Genomic DNA, 18,417 nt, shown 5'->3' on the forward strand with positions numbered 1-18,417 from the left:
GCAGTGGGGTGAGCAGTGGGGCGGGTGCTGCTGTTTTTCTCTTTCCCCAGGCCTGGTGCCCTCTTCAGAGTAAAGTCCTGATGGGGAGTGACCCTAGCCACGGGTGTCAGCAGAACTGGTGTGAATGTGGCTTCAGCTCACACAAGCTGTGTGACCTTGGGCAAGTTGCTTCACTTCTCTGAGCCTCAGATATTTTCTTTGACTGTTAACTGGGGGTAAAAATTTTACCTCATGGGATTGCTGTAAGAATCAATGAGATAATTGTGCAAAATGACTGACACATAGTAGGTTCTTAGAGCTAAAAATAATTAACGGTGACGGTGAACACAGGTGTGGCGCACTATTACTTCACCAGGTGTCCCTACCCCCACGGGAATTCTGAAGAAACTCCACTCAGTGGATGCGCTGGTGTGAATGAGACAGGTGTGCCGGTCCTAGAGTCCAGTGCTGTACTCAGACATGGGTGCTCAGAGCCTTCCATGCTATGCCCCCATCAGACGAGCCTCCCCCACCCCCAAGTCTGGTTTGGGGGAGGATAGCTCTGAAGGGACGAATGCCTTGCTCAGTGCCAGCTGTGTGCCTGCCCTTGTGTGGAGAAGCAAAGGCTGGCCTGCCTGCAGCCAGCCTCTGGGGTCCTGTGCTATGTGGCCCAGGGTTGGGGCGGCAGAGGTGTCCTTTCTCTTCTTCCTGTCATGGAGTGACTGGATCTGGCTTGCAGGGAGGGCTCTGACTCACCATGACGCAGGACGCTCGGTCACAGCTGCAGATGCTCCCAGCTGGCAGCCTGGCAGCTCTGGGGACAGAGGGGACGGGGAGGGGGACCCCGGCAGAGAGGATGTGCAGCTCACAGGGGAGAGAATGCCTGGGGAGCCCACTGTGCCCCCTTCAGCCCAAGACAGAGACAGGTGGATGAGTCTGGGCAGTGGTCCCTCCCAGGGTCCCTTGCTCACCAGCCCAGAGACATGTCTGGGGTGGAGGTCTGGCTATCTTAGCCTCTGGCATTCGTGCTGGTCAGTTCCACCCCGACTCAATCCTTTCATTGTACAGATGGGCGCTCAGAGAGGGGCAGGGGCTTGCCCAAGGTCACACGGTAAACTGGCGGCAGAGTGAAGACTAGAACCCAGGCCTCCTGCCTGTCAGCCCAGCCCTGGCAGCAGCCTGAGACTGGGCCATGTGGGGTGGGCCGCTCCCCTTGCACACCCACATTCACCTTCCCAGTCCTTGGAATTCTGCTGAAGTGGACGATTCCCAGACAGCTCCAAGATGTGTGGCTATCCTTCCCTGGGGGCAGGCCGTCCTTTCCCAGCTCAGCCCACAGCCCATCTGCCCAGCGACCTTCTACTACACTCCCACCAGCCATGGAGGGGAGGGAAGAGGGGGACTCCTGGTGGGTGAGAGGACCAGGGGAGAGTGCCCAGGCCATGCCCTTCACACTGAATCTCGCTCTCCCATCATGACTTGGGGGACCCAGCCAGAGCCCTCTCTCCTGTGGCCTGCCCCACTTACTCCTATTCAACAATGGACATCCACTAGTCCTGAGCGCCTGGCCCCGGGCTGGGCGCTGGAGTGTGGAGAGCAGATGCTGCAGGGTTTTGATCCGAGGGGGAATAATCAACGGGAGCCATTAGAGTGACGAATCAGACTCAGTCCTGCCCAGGCAGCCCCGGGAGGGGGGACGGTGCGGTGCACGGGGAGCCACGTGCATAAGTAACTCGGGTCAGGGTCGACAGCAGTGCGTCCCCATGCCAGCCAAGTGTGGTAAGAGGAGGGTTGCTTCTGCCAAGGGTCATGAGGATGGTTTCAAGGTGACGGTGACCCTGCAATGGAATTTTGAAGGTTAAGTGGGCTGCTGGCAAATGGAGATGGAGGAGGGCTCCGTGTACACAAAGGCTTGGAGACAGGGACGCTGAGGAGCCCATGGGCGACTGGCATCTATAACATCCAGGGGTCCAGTGGGAGAGGACGAGACTTCAGACTGGAGTTGCCCACCTCCCAGCCTCAAGCATGTCCACAATATTTGTTTTCTCAGGAAAGGCAGGCAGAGCTGGATAAGCAGAAAGAGAACAGAACTGGAAACCAGACATCTAGGTTTAACACCTGTGCCCAGAATAATACATAGTAGATGCTCAATAAATATTTGTTAACTGAAGGCAAGAAAGTGAGACTTGTCCAAGGCCACACATCTTGAAAGTGGTTACAGCCAGGGCTGATTCAACCTCTCATTCACCCAGCAAATACTTATTGAGCACCTACTATGGGCCCTGCTCTGAGTGGTGCTGAAATTTCGGCATGATCCAGACAGGTCCCCGTTCACTGGGGGAGGGAGAACAGACTGGTTGGGGAGGTTGGCATTAACCCAATAATGACCCAGACAAATTGAGACTCACAGCCCTGGAAAGTTCTAGGGAAGAGCTCTTGAGAGGGTAGAAGAGAAGGACTTGATCTGGTCTCGCAGGTGGAGGGAGCATCCAGGGGAGGTGGCAGTGATTGAGTCCACAGCTGAAAGACGAGTGGGACCTGGTTTGGCAGAGAGAACAGCACAGGCAATGGTGTGGAGGAGGGAGGAAGTGTTGGATTCCCAGGAAGGAGAGAGGCCCAGGGTGGCTGGAGCACAGAGGATGAGACGGGGGCAGGGAGTGGCAGGAGCTAGCTGCTGCAGGGCCTCATGCTGGGATCTGGTCTTTATCCAGAGAGCACTGGGAAGCCCCATCCTCTGTTTCTTCATCTGCAAACCGACCTTCCTTCCAGTTATTTTTGGGATGGGGGGTTGTCGAGTCCCAGATGAGGGTCCCAGTACAGTTCCCTATTTCTCTGGAGGCCCAGCCTGGCCTGAGGGGCCCAAGGACCAGAGCTTGGGGCCTTTCTGGGAAGCCTGAGAGAGAAGGCCACAGGCTGACCTCAGACTGTGTCCACTCTTAGCTCCAGCCTCGGGCCTGGGGGCTTCTAGCCAGAGTGGGGTGACTGGTCAGAGTTCCCTGTCTTCCCCCAGGAAACAAGCTGGACTGGGTGGGATAGGGAGAGGGAGAAGGGTAAGCCCACAGTCTGATGGGGCAGGGGAGACAGAGTCCTCAGGGACCTCCAAGTCTGCTGGAGGAGACCCTGTGATAGGCACTGGTGACACTGGAGTGAAACCAGCCCTGGCCCTGGGGAGGCTTCCAGCCTGGTGAGTGAACAGTTACACTGAGTTCATCTCTAAAATGCTTGACCCAGGCCTGGTCTACAGTGGCTGCTTCATGACAGGATCCCTTTCTCAGGATTCAGAGGCTGGTACCCTGACTCCTGGACTTCAGGATCTCTGCAGGCAGGGAGGAGGCCCCCCTGCTAGGACCAGGGTAGAGACACTGGGTAAGGCTCACCTGAGATGCTTTTCCTGAGCCATGTGTGTCATGTGGCATGTGGCCACCAGGGGGCAGCCTGAGACAGCATCATTCTTTACTGCTTGCATTTTCCTTCCTCTCTTGGCCAATTGACCCAGAAAGTACCATGTTTGGCAACTCAGACCCAGCCACGGTTCAAGGCTGTGTATCATGTGCCCTGCACAAAGGTGCCCAGTCGAGGGGGAGGACACTGAAACCCTGCCTGTGCTCTGGTCACCAAGCCCTGAGCTCTGGCATGGGCTGGGTCTGCCCAAGTATGGGGTGCCTTTTCCTTAGCGCAAAATTGTCATCTGCTTTCCATGCTCTGTACTGCAAGGTTGCATCCACCCACATTCACACAGAGTCTCCATCTAGGCCAGCAACACTCCTGAGCTCAGACATCACCTGGTCCTAACCCCTGCTGTACAGATGTGGAGACAGCCCAAGGGAACCAAGGCCAGTTAGTAGCAGAGCTGGGACTGAAACCCCACAGCCAGCAGGACTGCCTGCTCCACCTGGAGTCTTCAGGTGCCAGGTGCTACCTCTTGGAGGCCTGGCCCTGCCTAGGGGTCCCAGGAACCAGGGATTGAGACCTTTCAGGAAGCCTGAGAAAAAAGTCCACAGGCTGACCTCAGAATGTGCCCACTCTCAGCTCTAGGCTCAAGACTGGAGGCTTCCAGCTGGAGTGGGATGACAGGTCAGAGTCTCTCCCAGGCAACCAGCTGGACTAGATGGGGAGGGACAGAGAATAAGCCCCCAGTCTGATGGAGGAGGCACAGCTACTGTGCTGGGCACTGGGGAGACACCAGCCCCTGCCCTCGGGAAGCTTCCAGCCTGGTGAGTAAACAAGTGGTGAGGTGTCTCCAGCATTAGGACCGATGTCCCCCAGCTCCTTGAGAGACAGGCATTCTCATGGTCATTACAGGCACACCCCCTGCTGACCTCGGTGGGGCCATCGGTAGGGGTTTGGGGCGCAGTTTCAGGTGTTTGGATTAATAACAGCAACAATAATAATCATGGCAGCTGAGACCTTCCCGTGTGCCAGCTGCTGTGCTGAGACCCTTTCTGGTCCTGTCCTGTTTAATCCTCCCAGTAACCTTAGGAGGTGTGTCCGAGCTGTGGCCATGCTGGGGCAGCCCTGAGACCCCCCAGCATTCCTCCTCTGTCTTGACCCTGGGGGGGCTTACGAGCCCAGTAGCTCCTGGGACCTGGAAGCATCGCCTCCATTCCTGCCTCTGGACGTTTGCACAGACTGTGTGCTTCCCCTCGATTAGTCCATGTCACATGTATCCCTCAAGTCTCAGCCACAGAGGTCTTCCCTGTTTCCCTCCTCATTCCTGTCTACATTCATCAAATATTGATCAAATCAGCACCTGCAATGTGCTGTCTGCTCAAATAAGGGGATATAGTTGAGAGTAATCAGACAAGTCCCAGCTGTCTTGGAGATTAGAGTAGGTGTCAGCAAACTACGATCCGTGGGCCAAATCTGGCCCTCAGCCTATTTTTGTAAATAAAGTTTTATTGAAACGTATCCATGCTCATTTGTTTACCTATTTTCGATGGTTCTTTGCCTTGCAATGGCAGAATTGCGTACTTGCAACAGAAATCTTATGGCCCTCAAAGCCGAAAATATTTGCTATCTGGCCCTTTGCAGAAAAAGTTTGCCAACACCTGGCTTAGAGTCTTGCAGAGAAGACAAACATTAACAAGCCACTGGAGGGACTTCCTGGGTGGTGCAGTGGTTAAGAATCCGCCTGCCAACACAGGAGACATGGGTTTGAGCCCTGGTCTGGGAAGATCCCTCATGCCGCGAAGCAACTAAGCTCGTGCACCACGAGCCTGCGAGCCTGCGCTACTGAGCCTGCGCTCTAGAGCCCGCAAGCCACAGCTACTGAAGCCCGTGCACCTAGAGCCTATGCTCCGCAATAAGAGAAGCTACCGCAAAGAAGAGTAGCCCCCGCTCGCCGCAACTAGAGAAAGCCCGCATGCAGCAACAAAGACCCAATGCAGCCAATAAATAAATAAATAAACAAACAAGCTACTGGAATAAATAATAAATTGACAAATTGTGAGACGTGCCAGGAGGGACATAACAGGGGCAGGAATTCAGACTTAGGGTTAGACTGGTCACCACTTCTTCTTACCTCCCACCCTTGATACCCTGATCAGGTCAGTGGAGGCAGGATGTGGACAACATGTACAATGTGCTGGCCCGTCTGAAGGTCAAGCCTTAGACGGGAGTCTCCTACTGGGTTGTGTTTATGGCAGAGGTGAGGGTCCTGCTGAAATCTGCAGTTTGGGCCACTGCCCTCATTCTCACATCACCAGACCTCAGAGTCAGTCATGAGCGCTCTCACGTCCTCCATCTCCTCGTCCCCTGGGAGGCAGGCAGAGCGGGAAGTACTGTTCCTTTTACAAATGGGACAACAGAGGCTCGTTTTGTTTAATGACTTGGCCAAGTCTCGCTGAGCAGCAGGCAGAGATCTTGATGTTGTGGGAAAGCCCTGGACAGTATTTAGGACAACAGGGTTCTAGCCCAGGAATCATTTGGGCAAGTCTGTTCCCCTCTGGGCCTCAGTTTGTTCATCTGTAACGGAGAAGGTTAGGGAAAGGAGCTCTTTCCTGGATCTGCCAGCAGCACGCTGGGGCTCACCGCCCCCCCCCAACCCCAGGCATTGGTTTGTCTCTGTAAAGTGGGGAGAGAAATGCTGGGCCCTCGCACACTCCTGGGGCTGGGCCCAGGCTAGGCAGATCACAGATGGGAAAGTTCTTTGAGCTCAGGGGAAGAAAGGAGCTGTATAAACCCAGGGGGTTATTAAGGTGATGGGGATGGGGCCTGAGCTGATGGTCCCAAGGCCCCAGGGCAGTGTGTGATCTGACCAGCAGAGGGCACTGTGGGGGAAGCTATGGCCAGCTCCTGAGCTGGAATTATTGTCCCTCCTGGAACACAGATCGAGGCCCCCTCTGTGTGCCTAACCTGCAGTGCTGGATGTGGGGACACGGCTGTGAATGAATGGGACCCGAGATGCTCCCAATCTAGGGATGGGTTGGGGTGGGGACTTGAAGCACACAGGCCTTAATACTGAGATGGGCACTATGGCGGGGCCAGGCAGGGATGGTGACCCCCTTGCTGGAGGTTCATGGGAAATCAGAGGTCAGAGGTCTGAGCTGGACAGCCAGAGAAGTGAGGCATACGGGCTGCCTGGGCTTGAATCCTGGCTCTGTCACCTATAGGCAAGTTACCTCACCTCTCTGGGCCTCATGTTCCTCACCTGTAAAATGGGAATAATAATTGCACCCACCTCACAGAGCTGTTGTAAGGACTAAATTAGCTACTCCTGGGTAACACCTTAGAACAGGGCCTGACTCGTGCAAGTTCCTTAAATGTTGCTATTGTGACCTGAACTGGACAGTTTGGACATTGGCAGCTAAAGCCACGAGGGGTTCACCTCCACGGATGAGGACAGGGCTGAGGATGGAGCCACCTGGAGAAGAAAGAGGAAAAGGAGAGAGAAGCACTGCTGGAGAGGGGGAGGGGAGCACAGAATTGGGGAGGAGGGGGTTTGGAGGAGGAAGGAGTAGCTAAGCCCCCAGTGCAGCCCCAAACTAAACTCCCTGCTGAGTCACCCCCTCCCAGCCCCCTCCCCAGCTGTGTGCTCTCAGGCATGCCCTTGGGCCTCTCTGAGCCTCAGTCTCCTCCTCTGTAAAATGGGGTAATATCTCCTGCATCACAGGGCTTCAAGGCTTCCTTAAGATGGCTTGGCTCTGAGAGGAGTGGAAACGCCCCCTGCCATCTTCTACTGTAACCCCTGGTCCCAAGAGAGGGGTCTGGCTCTGGCCCCATAGACTCCCAGGCCTTTTGTTTAGAAAAGCAGCCAAAGAGGAAAACCCCCAAAACAAACACAGCCCAGCTGGTCTCTGCAGCCCTGCCCAGCCCTACCCTGCCCACTCCTGCCTTCCCAGCCCCAGAAGTGGGTGGGGGGAGTGGGAGGAGAAACTGACACTCTGGGAAAGCGTTTTTCCCAGTGCAGGGTGGGCAGTAACCAGGTCAGGGTGGAGTTGACGGAAGGGCCCCCAGGACTCACCTGAAGGCTGAGATGTTCCTGTTCCAGCAGGTAGGACAGTGAGGATCAGAATCCATTGGGAAGCTGGTTAAACACGCAGGTTCCAGAGCCCTGCTGCCTCCTCCCCCCAACCCTGCCGCCCAGGTCCTGATTCCCTAATCTTGTGATGACCCCAAGCCCTGGGGGATTCGATGGAGGAGGCCCAGCTGGGCCTGCTGGGAAAGGCAGAAGCCAATTTCGGGAAGGGCCTGGGGTGGGGTTTGTCTGAGGACAGGGGACTCTTCCAGCAGGCTTGGAGGCTGAGGACATGGCAACCATGAAAATAAGGAAGCCAAAAGTGCAGGGGAAGAGGGGATGGGGAAAGGACACACAGAGGGATGGCAAATAAATGCAATTAAAAATAAAGATTCTGAGCTTCCCTGGTGGCGCAGTGGTTGAGAGTCTGCTTGCCGATGCAGGGGACACGGGTTCGTGCCCCGGTCCGGGAAGATCCCACATGCCGCGGAGCAGCTGGGCCCGTGAGCCATGGCCGCTGAGCCTGCGCTTCCGGAGCCTGTGCCCCGCAATGGGAGAGGCCACAGCAGTGAGAGTCCCGCTTACCACAGAAACAACAATAATAATAATAATAATAATAATAATTCTTAGGATTCTGCACCTCACTGTGTGAAGGTTTTGGGGTTTTTTTTGGCAGCGCTGGCATGTAGGGTCTTACTTAACTCCCTAACCAGTGGTAGAACCAGCACCCCCTGCATTGGAAGCACAGAGTCTTAACCACTGGATTGACAGGGAAGTCCCCTGGGTGAAGGCTTTTCACACATTGTCCTTTCGGTCCTTATCACGAGCCTAGGAAGTGGAGGTTATTTTCAGGACCATTGTACAGATGAGGAAAGTGAGGTTCTGAGAGACAAGTGCCAGGATTCCATATCCCATCTGCCTAGGAGAGCACAGGAGGCAGTGCTCTCTGTGTCAGGATGTGAAGATGGGGTGCAGGAGGTAAGGATGGGTCACTGGGGCTTTGTCTAAGGCTGGTCCCTTTGGGGACCCTGAGCTTCAGAGTAGAGTCGTTGTGACACTTCCAGCCCTGACAGGGGGCAGGATGAAGGTCATGGCTGGCCAGCAGCAAGGTCCAGAGCCTTCTAATCCTGGAGAGCTAGGGAAGAGGCAGGCATCAAGGGTGTTGCTGGGCTCTGGACACAACCTGAGGAGGGGGAGACATGGCTGCGGGGACAGTAGTTACTTCCCCTGTCCCCAGGGAAGCCGCAGTGTCCTGGCTGAAAGCTGTCTCCGCTGCCTGATTCTCATCCAGAAAACTCTGCACTGCTCTGAGGAAGACCCTCCCTGGGGGCCCTGCTTTCCCAGGAGCACACCTGTGCAGACCCTGATCCATGGCAGAGTCAGGCAGCGGGGCTCTGGGGTCCATCCTGGGTAAGTATCACTGTGGGAGTGTAACCACTTCCTCTCTCTCCACCACTGAGAGGATCTAGTTCACGGTCAGGCCCCGGGTCCCAGGCTTTGGGTCGGAGAGCCTGGTTCAAATCTGGAGGTGAAGAAGAGGTTGTCCAGGCTGGGGGTGCTCCTGTGGTAGAGGGGAAGCCAGGCGGGGAGGCAGGAGCTAATTCTGCAGGACTTCAGGCTCCCAGCCTCGGAAACCCCCTGGCTGGGGACTTATCAAGGGATTCTCGGTCCCAAACTGGCTGGCCCCCTCCCTGGCCAGCCTGCAGGCCATCTTCAGCTTTCAGTCTCTCTCCCTTCTACCTCACTTTACCCCCATTTTCAGTTCCTCTTCCCATGTCTCCCTAACCCTCTCCCCCATGGCTAGCTGGGACCCGCAGGCCTGGACCACCTCGGGTCAAGTGCCCTCTGATCTAATTTGGACCAACACTTCCTCTCCTTCTTAACTCCAGTCTGGGCTGGGCACCTCCTGAGAGGAGGAGGGGGCAGACACGGGGGCTGCAGGGTGGAGGTGGGGATGAGGAGCAGATCTCCAAGCAGGAGATGGGAAGAAGCTCTGGGATGCTGGACTGCAAAGGGAGATTCAACTGTGGCCAAGTCACTTGACCTGCTCTGCCCCAACCTTCCGGGGTGGCTGTGAGGATTAGGGGATGCTGCACCTGGCGTGCACTTAGTCTTCAAGGAAAGTTTGCTGTTATCCTCATTGGAGAATGGCTTCACGTGACCTTGTCTCACCCCCTCACTTCTCACTGGGGAAACCACGGCTCAGAGAGGGTGTGGGCCCTGTCCCGGGTCACACAGCACTCAGAGATGGCTAGGCCTGCGCCTTCCCGTGTGGCAGGCTCCATTGTGCTCTCCCCAGCAGGAAACCGCTGTGCTCAGCAGCCTGGGCAGCAGAAAGGAGGAACGAGTTTGGCTACGTGACTTGCAGGCCCCGGAGGCTGAACCAGGCCCAGCACCAGAAAACAACCTGCTGGGGGCAGCCTGGGCAGGGCAAGAGGGGTGGGCACCAGGGCGGAGACCTCCCTGCCTGGAAATGGAGATGTGGGCTGAGCTGAAGCCTTACCTTGGGCCCCAAAGCTGCCTGCAGGAGGGCAGCTGGTCTGTTCATTGCTCCCCAGAAGAGCAGCTGCTTGGGGGAGGAGAGGGCACACAGGTGGGCAGCAGGGCCAAATGGGCACCTGCGGCACCTGGGGGTGATTTGCACAGGCTGCCCACCTGCTCATCAGCTCCAGTTTACAGGGATTTGGGGGGCAAGAGGTGGAGGGCTCGGCCCTGGCTGGGCCTCTGCTGGGCTGCCCGGGTGGGGTTCAGAGAATGGTGCAGTGTCTCTTTGGGCCTCAGTTCTCCTGGCGACTCATGAGGGGACAGTTGCGTCCCTCACTCCGGACGCAGGGCTGACTCGGGGCCAGGAACCCAGCTTGAGGAGAAGGCCCTCTGGGCCCAGCTGGTTCACGGCTGGGCTGGTCTCCACAGGGAGGGCCGTGGAGGCCAGACCCAGCAGCCAGCGCGCTACCAGGAAGCACAGTGGAGCCACTGAAGGATCCAGCACAGAGGTGGGTGCTGGTCGGATGAGGCTGTAGGAAGGGCCAGACTGGAGGATGGGAGGCCAGAGGTGAGTCCACAGTGTGGGCAGCAGCAGGGGTCTGGAACAGGATGGAGGGAAACAAGGTTTCACAGAGGCCGAGTGGATGAGGCTGGAAGTGTGGGTGCCGGAGCGGGCTGCCTGGAGTCCGCCCCCGGCTCCTCGTCCTGCTGTGTAACACGTGGCCGCATATTGATGGTGTATTAAGTCCCCTGCACCTTGTTCTTTGCACGTAAAACAAAAGTGAGTTTGGAACCGGGTCAGAACAGAAACCCCCCCTGCCTCGTTCTCTGGATGCCCCAGCACAAATGCCCCGACCAGAGGATGCCTAGAGCAGGACAACGGGGCATAAAGAAGCGGGAGCCAGCACAGGATGGGAGGCAGAGGTCTGGCCTGGACAGCAGAGGGGCTGGCGAGGAAACTGGTGTCCCTTGGGGCAGGTCCAAGAAGTCAAGGCGGCCTCGTGAGCTGGGGTGGTGGGCGTTGGATAGAACCTCCGCTGGTGGGGTCTGGACGCCAGTGTCATTAGGGGAGCCAGATGTGCAGCTGGGACCCATTGCTGAAGGAAATGGAACTCGGGGAGGCGACTGGAAGGGAACACCCTGTCTGGATGACGAGAACCCCTTGTGATGGGGCCAGCTGCAGCCCTGAACGGAGCTGCTGGTCTCTTCTCCTTCTGCAAACTGCCACACATCCAGGCCACAATCCGAGACTGCCTCACTCGTCTGCTCTCTGAGAGAGAACAGGGGCCGCCGCAGGACGCATATCTCCCAGCTTACCAGCCTTGGACTCTCTAAGGCCCAGTTTCCTCATCTGTAAAATGGGGCTACAATGATGCTTGCCTCAGGGTGCCGATGGGAGGAATCAATTAAACCATGCGTGGCAGATACAAATTGCCTGGCACATCTGGCTGCTGGTGTGACATGGTGTGGCCTCACGTAGACCCTGAGAGGCAGATCCACTCTGCCCATCATACAGAAGAGGAAAACTGAGGCTCAGAGAGGTTAAAGCAATTTGCCCTGCAATTCGAACCAAGCAACTCCCAACCCTGGTTCTCTCCATGGTGATGGCAGGCAGCGTGGAAAGGAATGGGTGGGTGTGTAGGTTTGGGACGGGATCCACATGCCCTTCACCTGGTATCAGGAGAGGTGACCTGGCTCCCCAGTCGCATCCTACATCTCTCCTGGCCCATCTCCCCACTCCTGCCAAAGGCAGACCCTAGAGGGGTCAGGTCAGCAGCTCCATAAGCCTCCCTTGCTGAATCTAGCATGCCTCCTTGGGCTACACTGATTCTTGGGTCTAAGTTGAATCTTTCCCACTTTAGCTACAGCCTGTTCCCTCCTCACCTGCCTCTGGGCTGGCAATTGGCAGCCACCCTTACTGAGATGCACCCCCAGTCTACTGGTGTGGAAGAGAAGTCACCAACCCCTTCCCGGGGGCATTGTCCTTTCTGGCCCAGGGGTGCCCTGAAGCACTACCAGCCTCCCTCAAGAGGAGGATCTGCAGTTCCTCAGACTCAGAGGAGTTGCTGTGGGCCCAGGACAGAAATCAGGCAGAGAGAAAAATCAGACATCTAGTTCTAAGCAAGAGTCTGGAGTCATCCTCCTCCGGCTGTGCATTCTGGTGCCCAAATCCAGCAGGGCCAGAGCATTGAATGCCGACTGGAGCTGGGCAGAAGCCAGCCAGCTTCTCCTGGCATGCCTGCAGGTGAGCAGACAGTGAAGCCAAGAGCCAGCTCATCGCTTGGGTGTAAACAGCAGCCCAGCGGGAAGTTGGCATCCACCTCCTCTGCCCTTTCCCCAGCCCCCTCCCCGGGAGCCCTGCCCAGAGAAAAGAGGGTGTCCTAACTTGTTGGAGGAGTTCCCATCCCACACCTGTGCCCATACTGGGTGGGTGTGTGGGGTGACTGAAGGGGGCCCACAGAGAATCCTTGTCCTCCTGGCCCATCCCAACCCCACATCTTCTCTCAGCTGGTGCTGGGAAGGCTCCAGGGTTCTTGGAATGCTGAGGCCCCCATCTCATCCACCCCAGCCCAGATGCCTTTGCCACTCACTCCCAGGGCCCATGCCAGCAGGGCAGAACAAGTGCCATCTGGGAGCTGGATCGTGCCCCGAAGGGGGCCCATTGGCTCCGTTCCTGCCAGCTGAGAGCTGTGTCCCTTGGAAGGAGGGGTGCAGCTCCAAGGTTTCCAGAACAAGGAAGAAAACAAGTCTCCACAGAGCACTAAGACCCGACGCCCTGCGCTTTACAGACACTATCTGGAAGGTGGGTATTGTCACCCCCACTTTAAAGATGGGGAAGCTCAGGTGAGACCAGCAGCTGCATGAGGGATTGGACTCTCTCTGCCTTGTGTGTTCCTGTCTCCCCAGTGGCAGCCACACAGCAAGAGAGCAAGTTTTACTTGTGGAGTGAATGAATGAATGAGGCTCAGAGAAGGCAAGCGATCTGGCCAAGGTCACATAGTCAGAAGGTCGTTCAACTGAGAATTGACCCTGGCTAGTTTGAGCCCTAAACCCAGGCTGTTTCTGAGACCCACCTACCATGGTGGGAGCATCACACAGGCACACATGCAGGTGCACCTCCCCTGCTGTCAAAGTCCTGCCCACACACATCCACACACCTACACACACAACCCTCAGCTAAGAGACTCCACCTGCCATACCACTTAAGCCCATGTAAGGGGCCCTCCCCATGCCATCTCCGGCTGGTACGTAAACCTCCCTCTGTGCGGGCCTCACACCCTCCTCTGTCACCACCCGCTCCTCCACGCTTGGAGAAGGCAGGATGGTGCATGCCCTCTTCTACCTCCGCAGTCCTGGCACCCTCTCTGCCTCTCCAGGCCCCAGTAACCACATCAGCACCACAGAACATCGATGCTGGGAGGGCACCCCATAGTGTACAGATGGTCAGACTTGGGCCAAAGAATGGGCAACATCCAGGACATGGTGCTGGAGCTGGTACCTGGGCAGAGCTGGGGGTTCGGCTGCCTTCAGGGCAGTTCCAAGATTTGGGGCCACCTCCTCGCTGTGTCACATGGTTCAGCCCCAGGAAGCAGCTGAACATGCAGACCGGAGGGGCCAGGACCTCCTCCTGCTTTGTACAGCCCCAGACCCGCTTGGTGACCAGCTGGCCTCTCGGGTCCCTGGGACTCACTCTCCGAAGCAGGCTGAACCTGGAATGGGCCCCTTGTCCTGCTTCCCCACTAATACAGGGCCCACAAGGCAGGGGTGGTCAGGGAGAGTCAGGGAGCCCTGGGAAGAGCAGATGGCACGTGCCACACTGTGCCAGAGATGATCCACACAAGTTTTCTTTGAACTTCACAGCAACCCTGGGAGATAGACAGGGACCAGTCTCATTCCCATTTCCTAGAGGGGTAAACTGAGTCCCAGAGTGTTAAGGATCTTGCCCAAGGTCCCCCATCCCTGGCATACAGTAGGTGCTTGCTAAGTATTTGTTGAGTGGATGCAGTTGCAAGGGAGGGGGAGGCGGCTTGTCTAAGAGCATGAACAGAAGCAGAATTTGAACCCAGGTCTGACTCCAAAGGCTTTTGGCTTCCCTGTCTCAACTGAGCTTCCTCGGCAGCCTTGGGACCCACACACAAGGCATAGCTGACATTTACCCATTATGGGTCTCCTGTGTGACATGGCCAGCTTTCCAAGGTTCCGCGCTGTTTCCTTTCACACTGAGAAAAAGAAAAGCAGCCCCTGACATCCAGGAGCCGGCCCGGTGCTCCTGGCCAGGCCACCGTGCACTCCTGTTAAGCGTAAGCAATTTCATAGATCACCAGCATCAGACAAGGCCCCTCAAGGACCACGATGGATCAAGACAGAAAACAAGACCACTCCATAATCATGTCTGAACACAGACAAAAAGTGAATGTGGTCCAAACCACAAAAATGACCAAACATCCCAGCTGAACGAGTGACGACTGCTTCTTTGCCAGTCACAGCTTGAGCTTCAATTCATCCCTCTTCCCTTCCAGACTAAAGCCATTAAGATACCCAATCACAGAATCACCCCCGCTTCCTGATGCATCCAACCCAGAGCAAAGCTCCACTCCCCCAAGCCCCCCCACCCCAAGGCTCCTAACTCCAGCCCAGATCCCTTCCCAAGTCCTGCCTAACTCCCGCTCACGGAGCTGTCCCTCAGTTTCGTCCCTCAGTTTCGTCCCTCGTTGCAACGAGCAGTAAAGCCAACTTTGTTCAGGTGTGTTTCTGGTGGTCTCTGGCTGGAAGGCGTTGACAAAGTCTTAGAAAAACTGCACAAGACATGTTTTGTTCAGCCCATTTTGTTGATGGCCCTAGAGCCGCAGGCCAGGAACGTGTCAGCCTCTGATGAAGCATGACGGGGTGGGAGAGGAGCCCGTAATCTCCATCTGTTCCCAGGAGGCCGAGTTTCAGGCTCTGGGGCTGGAGAACAGTTAACTCCTTGGTTAATTCCTGCCGTCCCAAATGTGAGCCTTGAGACCTCCCCTCCCCACGCCCCACCCTGGCAGGTGTCAGACATTTGTGCTGCGGGGGACCAGAGATGGGAGTGAGCCCTGGGCCAGGGGTAGGAGACCTGGGCTCATCTCTTGCCTCTGCCTCTCATTGGCCATGTGACCTGAGCCTCCGTTTATCCATCTGGACAATAGGGTGGGGCTGGGTCTGAGTGGGATAAAGGAACCCCTCTCCAGGTATGATCAGTTACACAACTCCCTGCTATAACCCTTCAGTGGTCAGGACAGAGATCTCCTAGTCTCCCCTCTCGGTTCCTGGTTCCCTGAGGGTTAACCAAACTTCCCTTCCGGGCTTGATGTCTGGGTGACCTGGGGGCAGGTGAGGGACTGGGGGTCCTATATGTCCCCAGTTACTAGAATTCTGGCTGGATAGAGAAGAGCATTACTCGTGACCGTTTCTGAGGGCTCAGGGCTTGGCCTCTGCACCCCGTCACCCCCATCCCTCCAGGTTCCCTAGATCAGGGACCCCATCCAAGCCAAACAGGACGGGAGGATGGAGCCGGAGGTGCCGCAGGAAGGGCCTCGGGGCCTGTACGGAGGACTCTCTGGCAGAGGCAGTGGAGGACGACAGTCTGTGTAGCTTCATTCAACTCTATATCCTGCTTCTCTCGCGACAAGGGGATGTGGCCGTTCCCCATTCTGCCCCAGGCAGGAGGAGACGAAGGAGGCCGAAGCTGAGGGATCGGGGCGAATCAAGGATGGGTGACCTTTCCTGAAAGGGATCGTTTGGTGCGGAAGGTTAAGGGACTTTGCCTTCCCGCAAGTGCGGGGTCCTCTCATCTTTGCAGCCCCATCTTTGGGAGGGGAAGAGGGAAAAGGAGAATCCATAAAGCAGGCAGGGGTGCTGGACCCACCTCCCAGCTTTACCCTGTCTCCTCCTCCCTCGCACCCCATTCTGATTCACCAACTCCACTCTGCACGTTCACGGATGATCACTCTGCCTGCAATGCCCTTCCCTGCCCCACTTGTATTTGCTGGGTAATTGCTACACATCCCTCAAGCCTCAGCTTCAATATTACTTCCTGGGCTTCCCTGGTGGCGCAGTGGTTGAGAGTCCGCCTGCCGATGCAGGGGACACGGGTTCGTGCCCTGGTCCGGGAAGATCCCACATGCCATGGAGCAGCTGGGCCCGTGAGCCATGGCCGCTGAGCCTGTGCGTCCGGAGCCTGTGCTCCGCAACGGGAGAGGCCACAACAGTGAGAGGCCCGCGTACCACAAAAAAAAAAAAAAAAAAAAAATTACTTCCTCTTGGAAGCCTCCCCTGGTTGAGTCTCCTTGCAACGTACTCCGTGGCTCTCTCTGTTTCTTCCTCCCAAACTTGATCCCACTGGGTTGTGAACAACCGTTTATTACCCTCCTCGAGGGTAAGGGGCAGCCTCTGTGTTGTTCCCCGTTGAATCCCCAGGGCCTGGGATGGGCCTGGCAAACTGTGGGTACCACATAAATGTTTGATGGTAAATAAATACAGTGAGGGCTTCCCTAGTGGCACAGTGGTTGGGAGTCCACCTGCCGATGCAGGGGACATGGGTTCGTGCCCCGGTCCAGGGAGATCCCACGTGCCGCAGAGCGGCTGGGCCCGTGAGCCACGGCCACTGGGCCTGCGCGTCCGGAGCCTGTGCTCCGCAGCGGGAGAGGCCACAACAGTGAAAGGCCCGCGTACCGCAAAAAATAAATAAATAAATAAATACAGTGATGGAGATGCGGACTCTGGGTACCAGAGCTGAGAGCAAGATACCTTGAGTTGAGAGAGCCTCTGGTGGCAAAATTCTGGGTAGGGCTTTGAGAGTAGGAGTGCCTGAGATGAGTAGGGAGGGGGTACATCCTGGGCACAGCCTGGGCAAAGGTAAGGAAAAGCCAGTGGGAAATTATGGATTTGCAGAGACTTCTGCCTCCAGTAATGGTGGGATATGTAATTTGGACCAACCCTCCGGTTGAAGACACGAGTCCCTAGATCCAATTCAGAAACATCATGTTCTTAAGACCATCGAACAATTAACAAGAATTCCCTAGTAAGAATCTAAGAGACGGGCTTCCCTGGTGGCGCAGTATTTGAGAGTCCGCCTGCCGATGCAGGGGACATGGGTTCGTGCCCTGGTCCGGGAGGATCCCACATGCCGTGGAGCGGCTGGGCCCGTGAGCCATGGCCGCTGAGCCTGCGCGTCCGGAGCCTGTGCTTCGCAATGGGAGAGGCCACAACAGTGAGAGGCCCGTGTACCACAAAAAAAAAAAAAAAAGAATCTAGGAGAAGGCAAAAATCCAGAGAGGAAAGCCCAGTGTGGAGATCACATTGGCCAATCTGGAAGAAAAAGCTTTGAAACTGAGCTGTGGTTTTGATGGCCACAAGGGGGGCAGGGAAGGAGGAAGAATAAAAGGTAAGCCTAGCCTTTTGTCCAAGATGGGGAGCCTGATATCCCACCCCTTCTTTAACCAGAGACATCCTCAGAATAAGGGTGAACCAGAAGAAAACCAAGCCTTGAGCCCAGTCACCTGGGTGACTCATGAAACTCAAGACTTGAACTTGAATTACAGTGGCCTTAGATTAGCAGTGTCTCCAGGTGCTTGGTAGAAGCAAACAAAACACTTGTCTGGAGGGAGCTGCCATCATCTTAGGCCTCATGCTATTTTCACAAATAATTTTCAAATACAGTGAGCTGAACACAGTCAAAGATAATTAGGTACAGAAGGAAAAAGACACCATGAGCAAGAATCAGCACAAACAGAAGACACCAGAAATAATAATTATGTATCATGATAGAGGTGTTAACTAATACTATGGTGGTAATCGTATTGCAATATATAAATGTATCAAACCAACATCCTGTACACCTTAAACTTACACAATGTTATATGTCAAATATATTTCAATAAGTTTGAAAAAATATGACAGAAATAGACCACAATGACTTCATATATTGGAATTATCAAAAATTATGGCCTTAGAATCACAAGTTCAGGGACTTCTCTGGTGGCGCAGTGGTTAAGAATCCACCTGCCAATGCAGGGGACACTGGTTCTATCCCTGGTCCGGGAAGATCCCACATGCCGCAGAGCAACTAAGCCCGTGCACCACAACTACTGAGCCTGTGCTCTAGAGCCTGCGAGCCACAACTACTGAGCCCGCATACTGCAACTACTGAAGCCTGCGTGCCTAGAGCCCGTATTCCGCAACAAGAGAAGCCACCGCAGTGAGAAGCCCTCACACCGCAACGAAGAGGAGCCCCTGCTCACCACAATTAGAGAAAGCTCGTGCGCAACAACGAAGACCCAATGCAGCCAAAGCCAAAAAAAAAAGACCAAGTGCTCTGAAGCCAAACCCCCCCAAAAAAAGATTTCTTACAACTCAACAGTAAAAATGACAAACAACCCAATTTAAAAATGAGCAAGGGATTTGAACAAATATTTCTCTAAAGAAGAAATATGAATGGCCAATAAGTACATGAAAAGGTGTTCAACATCATTAGT

The sequence above is a fragment of the Hyperoodon ampullatus genome (assembly GCF_949752795.1).
Source record: "Hyperoodon ampullatus genome assembly, chromosome: 2".
Taxonomy (NCBI): Eukaryota; Metazoa; Chordata; class Mammalia; order Artiodactyla; family Ziphiidae; genus Hyperoodon; species Hyperoodon ampullatus.